The sequence below is a fragment of the Euprymna scolopes genome, chromosome 6 (genome assembly GCF_053919585.1).
Source record: "Euprymna scolopes isolate OS-2025 chromosome 6, ASM5391958v1, whole genome shotgun sequence".
NCBI classification, from domain to species: Eukaryota; Metazoa; Mollusca; class Cephalopoda; order Sepiida; family Sepiolidae; genus Euprymna; species Euprymna scolopes.
In genome coordinates this window covers 11,736,889-11,747,643 of record NC_136487.1, presented here as the reverse complement: position 1 = coordinate 11,747,643, position 10,755 = coordinate 11,736,889, and the positions used below count along the sequence as shown (strand labels likewise).

Below are 10,755 nucleotides of genomic sequence, written 5' to 3'. Positions count from 1 at the left end.
TTATGTTAGTGTGGAGATTTGATGAAGTGTTTACTTAAGGGGGCGGTTCATTAGGAATTTGTTAACGTTGGACTTAAAGACATCCAAGTTGTAGTCCGGTGGGAAGCAGGCAGACGGAACAGAGTTCCACAGGTGTGCAGTTCTAAGAAAGAAGCTTTGTTCATGGAATCCACGTTTTGATTTAGGCACAGATATAGAGTGGGGGAAATTTTTCACAGTGGATTCATCTAGACGGGTGTTTTTCTTGAAAGATTGGCGAGTGAGGACCAGAGATTGGAGTTCAGATGAGCACCTGCCATGGAAATAACGATAAAACAGGGATAGGCTCGCAACGTTTCTTCTGTGGGAGAGAGGTTGCAGGGTAGAGAAAAGGGCATCCCCCACTAAGCTACGAAGTCTATTTTGTACTCTGTCAAGGCAGGATATGCTGTTTTTAGCAGCTCCTGCCCAGATATTGCAACACGTACTTGGACGTACTTGGCTTTTATATAGATAGAGAATTGCATCAGTAGTGAGATATCTTCTGGAGCGGTAGAAGGATCCCACCATCTTTCCAGCGACCTTGGCAACAGACTTGATGTACGTGTTCCATTTCAGATCAGGAGTAAAGGTCAAACCCAGAAGCTTGTCAAAACACGGGGCCTCACCCAGACGAGAGCCATCCATCACAATTGATGCCAGATGGGGATCAGAGCGTTGATGATGTAAGGATAGGAGTTTGGTTTTGGATGCATTAAAGGTAACCAGCCACGTCTTCCCCCACTGAACCACGCACTCAAGATCAGAGGAGAGAGAATCAGAGAGAACTTTGTCATTTACAGCCTTTGATGTGTTGCCGTAGATGGTCGTGTCATCAGCAAAGATGTCAACGAATGATTTAAGTATGTGTTTAGGGAGGTCATTGATGTAGATCAGGAAGAGAGTTGGGCCCAGGATTGACCCCTGAGGGACTCCAGCATTTATATTGCAGGCCTCTGATTTTTGTCCATCTACCACTACTCTTATGAGCCTATCGGAGAGAAATGATTTAATGATTGAGAAAACATTTCCAGTTATACCGTAGCTGGAAATCTTGTGAAGTAGACCCTTATGCCATACCTTATGGAAGGCCTTTGATATGTCAAGAGCAATTGCCTTAGAAAGGAAGCCTTTGTCAAGAGATTCACTAATCCTGTGGGATATAACCGTCAGCACATCTGCGGTAGATCTTGCAGAGCGGAAACCATGTTATGTGTCACTAAGAAGGTTGTTCCTGCTGAGGTGGTTGACTATTTCTCTATTTAATATGGATTCCAGCAACTTACTCATAAGTTGCTGGAATCCATATTAAATAGAGAAATAGTCACACAGGAGACTTATTGGCCTGTACTGAGAGGGAGATGACTTATCACCTGAATTCTTAAATACAGGGCAAACTGATGAGGTCTTCCAGGGAGTCGGAAAGCACTTCTTAAGGCAGCGCTTAAATAGTTTCGGAAGTATGCGAGCAAGTTCTGGTTGAAGCTTTTTTAACACTATAATTGGGATGCCATCAGGGCCAGTTGCTTTACTATGGTGATTCTAGTGAAGATCGTGACCAAAATCACCATCGACATCCATTTCCTGCACTTTTGAATGGCCTTGTGCCAAATTTGTTCAAGTGTAATTTTTTGTGCAAATAAATATTTCAAAGTTACGTAAACACACAGGAGATCTTGTAAGACGGTTTTAGATTCGTCTGCTGCTTTTTGCGTCATTTAACTTTCATCCGTGATCATTCTGTCTGCCTGTCTGTCTGTCTGTCTGTCTCTCTCTCTCTCTCTCTCTGTTTCTCTCTTTACACTTAGTTGCTCATATTCCTCCACTACCCTTTCTCAAATCATAGTAGTTCTTCCTCTCTTCTTTTCTGTCCATTTCCGTTTCTTTCTCCTCACTTACTTGCTCATATTGCCACCCTACCCCCTGTCAAAACGTATTTGGTCTTCCTCTCTTCCCTCTCCCTCTTCCTAGTTACCCCTCCCTTTCTTTCTCTGTGATGACGTAGAAAGTTAGTGCTGCCCCCTAGCGCCCGTCGGACGAGCGAAAAACTCGTTTCGAAAAAGTAAAAAAAAATACCCGGCCGACTCCTCTTCATCTTATCTTATTTTGACTCCTTATTTACGCGTTAAGATCGTCTATATTTTTGTTTACGATGGTCATTAGTTACTGTCTTTTTTGTGGCACATCTGGTCGGAATGTTTGAAGGAGTCAATATCTGTGGACTACATTGTAGATTTTTAGTTAGAAGAAAGAAAAAAAAAAGACAAAACTCCATTTATAACAAAACATTGACACGCTGTGTTTACAAGGGCAAACAAAATGCTAGTAAGTAAACTGTACGCTTTTTATCTAAATTATTACTCATCAATTTCAGTTAAAATAAAAATAACATACAATATATGTAGTAAGGACTTTAAAGTAGTTGAATCTTTGGACTTTTTTCGCCGTATTTCGCTAAATCCCAGGTGTAGTCTTAAAAAGTCTACACAGCGATTATTCGAATATAATTGAATATATTCCTACTACTGTTATATATTTATATATATATAGCCTGGTGAATCTTTACGAGAATTAAACGCGGGAAATTCTATCTAGCTTATTTGCCATATATATTTCCAAAACTTATATACATATATATATATTTGTTTCAATAGTGCTCCTCAATATATATATATATATATATAAAATAGCGCTAAGTAGTAGGATAAAAACATTGCTGCAAGCATATTACGAATATATATATATATATATATATATATATAACCTGTGAACACATTTTTGTTAAGTATTATTTATTTTAATATCATTTCCGTGTATTGTTTACTTTTTAAATAAGTATAGAGAGTGCAATAGTACTGCAATATACCAATTCCACATTCGCGCACGTGTTAAAATGTTAACATTATTCTAATTATTTTTTTACTGGTATTCGTTAATTGCATTTGTTTATTTGTAATCGAATCATACCGACCATAAGTTACGCAAGAAAATGTGGAAAAATCATTTGATGTTGTTTCTACAGATTGTTAAAAATAAAAACTCAAGACTAAAATAAATAATCGAAATCAATTGGAATTTAAATTAACATTGAATGATCGAACTTGTAAATTTTATCGTAACACAAAAAAGAAAGTATATATAAATGAAAGGCAAAAATAGAGGGAAAGGAATTTACATTATTTCTACAGCAACAAAAATCATATATTCCAACAATGCCGACACCATGGATTAAAATATAAAAGGAAGAATCTGGAATGAGAAGAAAAGTCTTGGTTTTATTTTCACATTTCTTCATCTCATTCATTATTATTGGCGAGATTCCCATCTTAATGTTGGTAAGTAAAATATATATATATATATATATATATATATATATATATTTTTTTTTTTTTATTTCCGGAATTTGAGACGACCATTGATTAATTTTTATTCGGACTAGTGGTCTCACCTTGATTGTTCACAACGTTTCGGTCGATTAAATCTCCAACTTTTTTCAAATGCATCTTTTTGAATTCAGGAATCTTCTAGTCGAACTTGGGAATCTGTACGCACGGAATTTTTACATAGTGATATCTCCAAGTTCGAAAAAGATTCAATTGAAGAAGGTCGGAGATTGCATTAGTCGAAACGTTGTGAATATAACAACCAAGAATAGCGGTTCTGAATAATCGAAATAATACTAACCATTTTTTTGTGTGTGTGGTTGTGATTTTCGACGTCACTTATGGGCTTTCCCGAAAATGTTTGGGTTACCCCACAAACGACTTTTCCATGTTTTTATGAGGTGTATGTTAAAAATCGCTTTAAAGAAAGAAAACTCGCATAGAAAAGACACTTTAAATTATATAAGTATACTTATAAGTACTGCAATTCGGCGCATTTCCTCCCACACATTGACTAAAATTATAGTATATTGATTTTTTGGTATTATTATACAAACACCGTGACAGCGAATTAGTAAAATCTTTTACGTAGTATTCTGTTACGTTTCGGTGTGCTGAACACGAATCTGAAAACTGGGTTAGGGTTAGGGTTAGGGTACATTTTTTTCTACTAATTCGCTGTCACGGTATTTGTATAAATTTACCGATTTTTTTTCCTGTAAAAAATGATTACTTGAATTAAACATTAAACACTGTTTTTTTTTTGTTCCCCCCCCCCCCCGAGTCAATTTGTTCAGCTTATAGATGTGTGGGTATAAGTAGGTACTCAGTCATGCACTTATTAATCCGTGCTGAAATAATAACATTATTATTTAAAGAAAAAAGCCATTCTTAACATGGGGAGGGGAGGGTGTTTTGTACCTGTACTAACCTTACAATTGAATAAAAAAAAAACAACATAAAACTTTAATTAAACTTGGAAATACGATTAATAAAATAGCGCGGATCAGTAACTGCATTAGCACCAAGAGTATTTATTTACTCTCCCCTTCCCTAAAAAATGTCGATGTGACACAAGGTCTGTTAAATCTCATAAGTCTAGCTAGCTTTCCCCTAAAGGGAGTACTTTAGATTGATGCCAAATTTGTCGTTTTTATTTATATACTTTTGTGGCGATTCGGAAGCATAGTTGACCCTAAGTGCAACCATACCGGTGTCAGGTGAAAACTTAGCCTCGATGAGAAAATATTCCGATTACCAAACCGGACTTCCTGTTAAAAAAAAAAAAAAAAAAAAAAGGTGAAAGTGCACTGGGGGAGTGGGGGACCACCCGAAGACGATCAATTGCACGGTTGCCGCACTCGCACTGGTTGTTCAATCTGCAAAGGGTGTTTATTCCGAAAGCCGTTCTTAACATGGGGAGGTTGGGGGTGTTTATTCCGAAAGGCATTTTCTCATTTTCAACCTCCTCGTAATCAACTTTTTAAAGGTAAATCTTCGGGTGGTCCCCCAGTGCACTTTCACCAAAAAAAAAAAAAAAGTGTTTAAAAGTTTAACATTTTTCTTTCTTGTAATTTGCTTATTTTAAACTAAAACAGGAAGTTCGGTTTGGTAAGCAAAACATTTTTCACATCGAGGCTAGATTTCCACCTGGCACCGCAGTTAAGGTAGCTTATGCTTCTGAATAGCCACTTTTGTTCACCCTCAAACAAGCCATACTGATTAGGAGCCAGACTTACAGGGGGCATTCTAAGTGGGGAGTTGTGCAGCTGCAGTGCAGCGATATGTTTGTTCACATTTAAATTCTCCGGTAAAGGCGAGTGGAGCAAGCATTAGCAAACAAAAATATGCCACCTCCTCCAAAACGGAGAAGTAATGCCTGGGAAGATTCGTCCCTCTTCCTTAGGATCGAACTGAACGATATTTCATTCTTATCTGAGTTCAAATATATATGCACACTGCACACAAAACATAAGTGATTATTTGGTATTGAACTTGGTCATCTCTCCGCGAGATTAGAGACTCAGGATTGACACAAAGGTCAAGTTTAATAGGACCTCGCACGCGTGTGTACTGTACAACTAACGTAAACATTACCGCACAAATTTGCTTCCTATTTTAGGGAGTTAAAAAAAAAAAAAAAACTACCACTTCATTTATTACTCCCCAATGGGGAGATACAGCTCCCCACTCGAGCTTCTGGTTCTATGAGTACTGAATGTGGTTTCTTCCTCCCGTTATGAAACTAAATGATTTTGGTTAATGAAACAAAAATTGGAACGTGACCATTGTTTTGTTTCAATCCGTTGACTATTTTTTTTTTTTTTTTTTTGTTAAGAAGCAACCTCAATATTAACTTTAGAACTATTATTTATTTTATTATGCATTATATACAGATATCGCCTCCTCGTTATTATTGGTTCGGTGGGGGTCAACGTAACCTTGTCCTTAACCTTGACAGTCGATCGGATAAGGCGCTCGCTACACATTTTCTTTGAACCCGTGGCACAATGTTAAGTCCAATCAAATTAAGTAACAATCATTTGAAGGTTGAACTACAGTCAATTATTAAAAAGTAGAGTACTAGTGCAGAGAGTGATCCGGACGTAAATAATGTTATTATTTAAAAAGCCATTATTAACATGGGGAGAGTGTTTTGTACCTATTCTATACTTCAACCTTACAATTGAATAAAAAAAATCATAGATTCGAAAAAGTTGTCAAAAACAAATATATAACAAATAAATGTTATCAAAGGCAAGATAAGTTACTTTTCTGCCAAACTGGATATATTTTTTGTGTTTTTATTCAATGTAACATATTTATTCAGCTCGAAAAACATACAGTGTTTACCGATGTATTCGAAAATTCAAGATGGCGTCTCACACCCTCTTTAACACCGTAAGTATGGAAAAAGGTGTTATAAATAAAAAAAACTATACAAAATACTATTAAAAACCCGCCGAATATATGTCAACCTATGTCACGGTAACATATATTGAGCGAGTTTTTAATAGTATTTTATCCGGTTTTTTATTTATAACATCTTTTCCCACACTTACCGTGTTAAAGAGAGAATAAGACGCCATCTTGAATGTTCCAATACATTACATCGGTAAACACTGGTTTTCGAGCTGAATAAATATGTTACATTGAATAAAAACACAAAAAATATATCCAGTTTGGCAGAAAAGTAACTTATCTTGCCTTTGATAACATTTATTTGTTATATATTTGTTTTTTGACAACTTTTTCGAATCTATGTGTACGGACAAACCCAAAACGTATCATAAACTTTAATTAAACTTGGAAATACGATGTAAAAAAAATAGCGCGGATCACTCTTTGCACTAGCACCAAAATTAGAACAAAAAATTACGTAACGAAAGCAATCTACTTCGTGGTAGCATTCATTTCGAAATTCCTGATAGATTTCCGAGTTTGAAAGTATGCATGTACTTAATTTTTTCAGCGGATTATTGGACACTAATCTATTAGATTAAAGCAAAAAGTCAATATTTAAACATTTGAAAGGGGTGTTCCGTTTTTAATTACAACATTCTAATAAATCGATCCTTCAAATTGGGAATACTCGACGAGAAAAGAAAAAAAAAGTCATACCCCCCCTTTTTTTTTTTTTTGCTCTCATTTATAATTTAATTTTTTGGGATAGGTAAGGTACGGTGGCTGCGGCCGCCATTCCTCACATCCCACCCCAAAATATAACATCTAAAAGAAAAGTTTTCTTTGCGCGAACGTGACTCTCCAATGGTGACCCAATGGTGAAAAAAAAAAAAAAAAACTTGCTCTTTTCAAAAATAATTTTCACTAAGTTCCAGCAAATTAAAAAATAAAAACTCCCACATAACATGTTTTGGATTGATTTACTAGAACGTTGTAATTAAAAACTGAACACCCATTTCTAATGTCTAAATATCGACTTGTTTGGTTTTGATAATCAGGTAGAGATTACAGTCCAATCGATAATAATCCGCTGAAAAAATTGCAAAAAACACGAAAATAAAATATTGTAAGGGGGTACCCTTTGTACACGTCCGCCCGAATATTTTATAATAGCCAACAAAACGAAGATGAAATAAAATACATCCACAACAATGTTACAAAGGGCAAGATAAGTTAATCTTCTACCTACTTGAATATTTTTTGTGTATTTAGTTTATTTTAAATTGTTTATTCAATTTGAAACCAAAATAGTGTTAAGTCTGAGTTAGAACGAAAAAATGGCGGTTTTGTTATAACCCTTTAAAAGTTTTCTTAGGTTATGAGTTCTTAAGAACAAGTACGATTAAATTTAGAAAAAGTAAAATTATATTAAAGTTCTGAATTTGTGAGATGAGGGCTGATTATATTACTTGTATTGATCAAACTATTGTTCTCATCGTGAGTGTTATTTATGCAACGTTTCGGTCAGATTTGCCTTCGACCATCTTCAGGCATGTTGGTTGTTTTTTGGAAAAGAAAAGAGAAAAGTTACTGGCTCCGTAGATATTTCCTTATTCTTTGAGTTAGTTGCTATTTTATGGTTGTTTCATATTTGTGGAAAAAAAATTGGTTGCAAAGGGGGTGGGGACTCTAATAAAGATTGGCTCACTTTCCTCGCCAAACTTTTAAGGGTGGACAATGTAAAATTATGGCGAATTTAAGATCATTCGCTGTCGATATTTATATTATTTTGACAATTTTAATTTTGTGATCAAATTATCTTGTAAAATAGAAATTATTTTATGAGTTTGCTTTGTTAAATGATTAAAATAAACTACAATTAATGCAATAACGCTTGGCCTTTTGGTCAAGATCAAAGTGTAGTATCTGTTCTTCAGATGCTGCACTCCCATTTCTTGTTCTCTTTCGGTAGAGGAGCAGTCCTCCACGACTGAGACAATTTTTTATTTTTGTACCTTTTCTCCACGTTAAAAAAACTACCCTGGTGTCTAACTCTGTCCCGTGGGGAGGCATTTTAAATAGGTATAATTAATGCAATAATGAGAAACACCACAAAGTTCAAGTCACATATATACATAGATTAGTGTTGGAACAATTAATCAAAAATCGGAAAAATCAGAATTTGTGGGGATATTGGAATCGGAAAAATTTGTGCCTCTTTTCTGAAGCAAAAAACGGTTCTTTAAATTTTTCTTTTATTTGATTTTGTTCAAAACAAAATTTTCCACTGTTGTTAGTAAGAAAAAAAAAAAAAATTATTGATTTTAAATTATCAATAAAAGTAAAATTTATAGATCATCCCCCACAAGTGTATTTTTACACTTGAGAAAATATTTGCAGGTTTAACAATTTTTTTTTTTTTTTTTTTTACAGTAATCGTGAAAAAAATGACTCTAAAATTAAAGATTTATAAAGAATCGGAAGTGGTAATTTAGTAAGGTAAAACAAAACTTGCTATAATATAGCATAATTGCTTTCCTGACTGCTGGAAAACCATTTCTGTGGTACCAGTTTTCAAGAATTCTGGTGAAAGAACTGACCCATTAAATTATCACACCATTAGTTTTCACCTGCTTTTCACCAAGTATTTGAGTCCTTATATAATCAAGCTCTTGTCCATCTTACAACTGTTAAACTCCTGACCAATCAATATGGATTTAGGCAAACCCGTTCCACAGCAGATATCCTAAGTGTAATCTCTGAACGTATATACCATTCACTGGATAAAACAGGGGAGGGTAGAGCAGTAGCCCTCGATATATCTAAGGCTTTTGACAGGGTATGGCACGATGGTCTTCTAAGGAAAATTAGATCATATGGTATCACTGGAAGAATACATAATGTAATTAAATCCAAGAGAAAAATCCAGGTTATCCTTGATGGTCGTACATCTAAACAATATGATATAAATGTGGAAATACCTCAAGGGTTTATCCTTGGACCTTCATTATTCATGACCTCCCTGGTAAAATTTCTGAGATGGGTATATTTGCTGATGACCCCACTCTCTATAAAAGGTAGTAGGGGAAACCAAATGAACACATATCTAAGGAAATGGCAGAAACACTAGAGAATGACCTCCAATCTGTAGTGAATGGGGACAAAAATGGATGGTCACATTCAATGCTGCCAAGACTAAGCTTGTTTCCTTCAATAACTACAAGAAACCTTCTCTACCACCAATAGCAATGGCCAAGAGCACATTACCCAAAAGTACTTCCTTTAAATTCCTTGGCTTAAGGTTTACAGGGAACATGAACTGAAATAGATACATTGAGAGCATTGCCAAGGCTGCTACGAAGAAGGTGAGCTCTCTCTACCATGCTAGAAAACTACTTTTGCCTGAAAGTATCCTGTACATCTATAAGACCACCATTCGCCCATGTATGGAGTACTGTTGTCACATTTGGGCTGGTGCATCTGCTATTAGTCTCTCGCTCTTGGACGGGGTTCAAAAGAGAGTCGCCAACCTGATAGGTCCTGAACTGTCATCTAGGTTTCAGCCTCTGTCCCATCGATGAAATGTTGCATCCCTCTGCCTGTTCTACAAGTATTTTAATGGTGAATGCTCTGACGAACTGCAGACACTTGTACCCTCTTGACGTAAATACCGCAACAAACCCAACAAGCAGCGAAATTCTACTCCTTCACTGTAGAGATCCCCAGGTGTAAGAAAGCCTTCTACTCCAATAGTTTCTTCACCAGAACTGCTAGACTTTGGAACTCCCTTCGGGGATTCTGCTTTCTCAACTGTCCGATCTTAAAATAGCTTTTCACTCTTATAATCTATAAAAAGAATAATTTTTACAGGGGAATATTTGACATTACACCGGCAAAGAAGATAATAAAATTTCAGCAAATCATTTCTTCTCTAAAAGAAAAAAGATTTATTATAATCTGGAGATATAGCTTAGTGGTAGAGCATTCGACTACAGATCGAATGATCTTGTGTTCAAGCCCGTGTGTACGACATTATCAATTATTATTTAAAAAGATTTTTTTGCAAATTAGTCCACCCACCGGGTAAATTAATCTTCGTAATGTATAATAATTAGGGCTATATTCTTTTCATTGTTTTGACTCTTGAGTATATATATCCGACACAGACACAATTAATAAACCGAGAATCCCATCACTCTACATAAAAACGTAAGGGTGCTAGTGAAGAGAGTGATCCGCGCTATTTTTTAAATTGTATTTCCAAGTTTAATTAAAGTTTGATGATATATTTTTTAACTCAATTGTAAGGTTGAAGTATAGAATAGGTACAAAACACCCTCCCCATGTTAAGAATGACTTTTTAAATAATAACATTATTTACGTTTGGATCACTCTCTGCACTAGTACCAACATAAGATATTAACGGATATATACCTGAGAATCAAAATAA

General features: G+C 35.4%; 1 protein-coding gene across 2 annotated transcripts in view; it reads left to right on the top strand.

The window, feature by feature from the left end:
- The first annotated feature begins 2,052 nt into the window (after positions 1-2,052).
- The window catches only part of LOC145277510 (retinoic acid receptor RXR-alpha-B-like), an 88,884-nt gene continuing 80,181 nt past the window's right edge, over positions 2,053-10,755 (top strand). The window contains exon 1 of one of the 2 annotated variants that reach the window (XM_080128932.1): positions 2,053-2,343. The gene's annotated coding sequence lies outside the window, so the exon portion shown is untranslated. Of the gene's footprint in view, positions 2,344-3,091; positions 3,354-10,755 lie in introns of those variants that run through there. The other variant, XM_080128933.1, reaches the window with a different exon arrangement.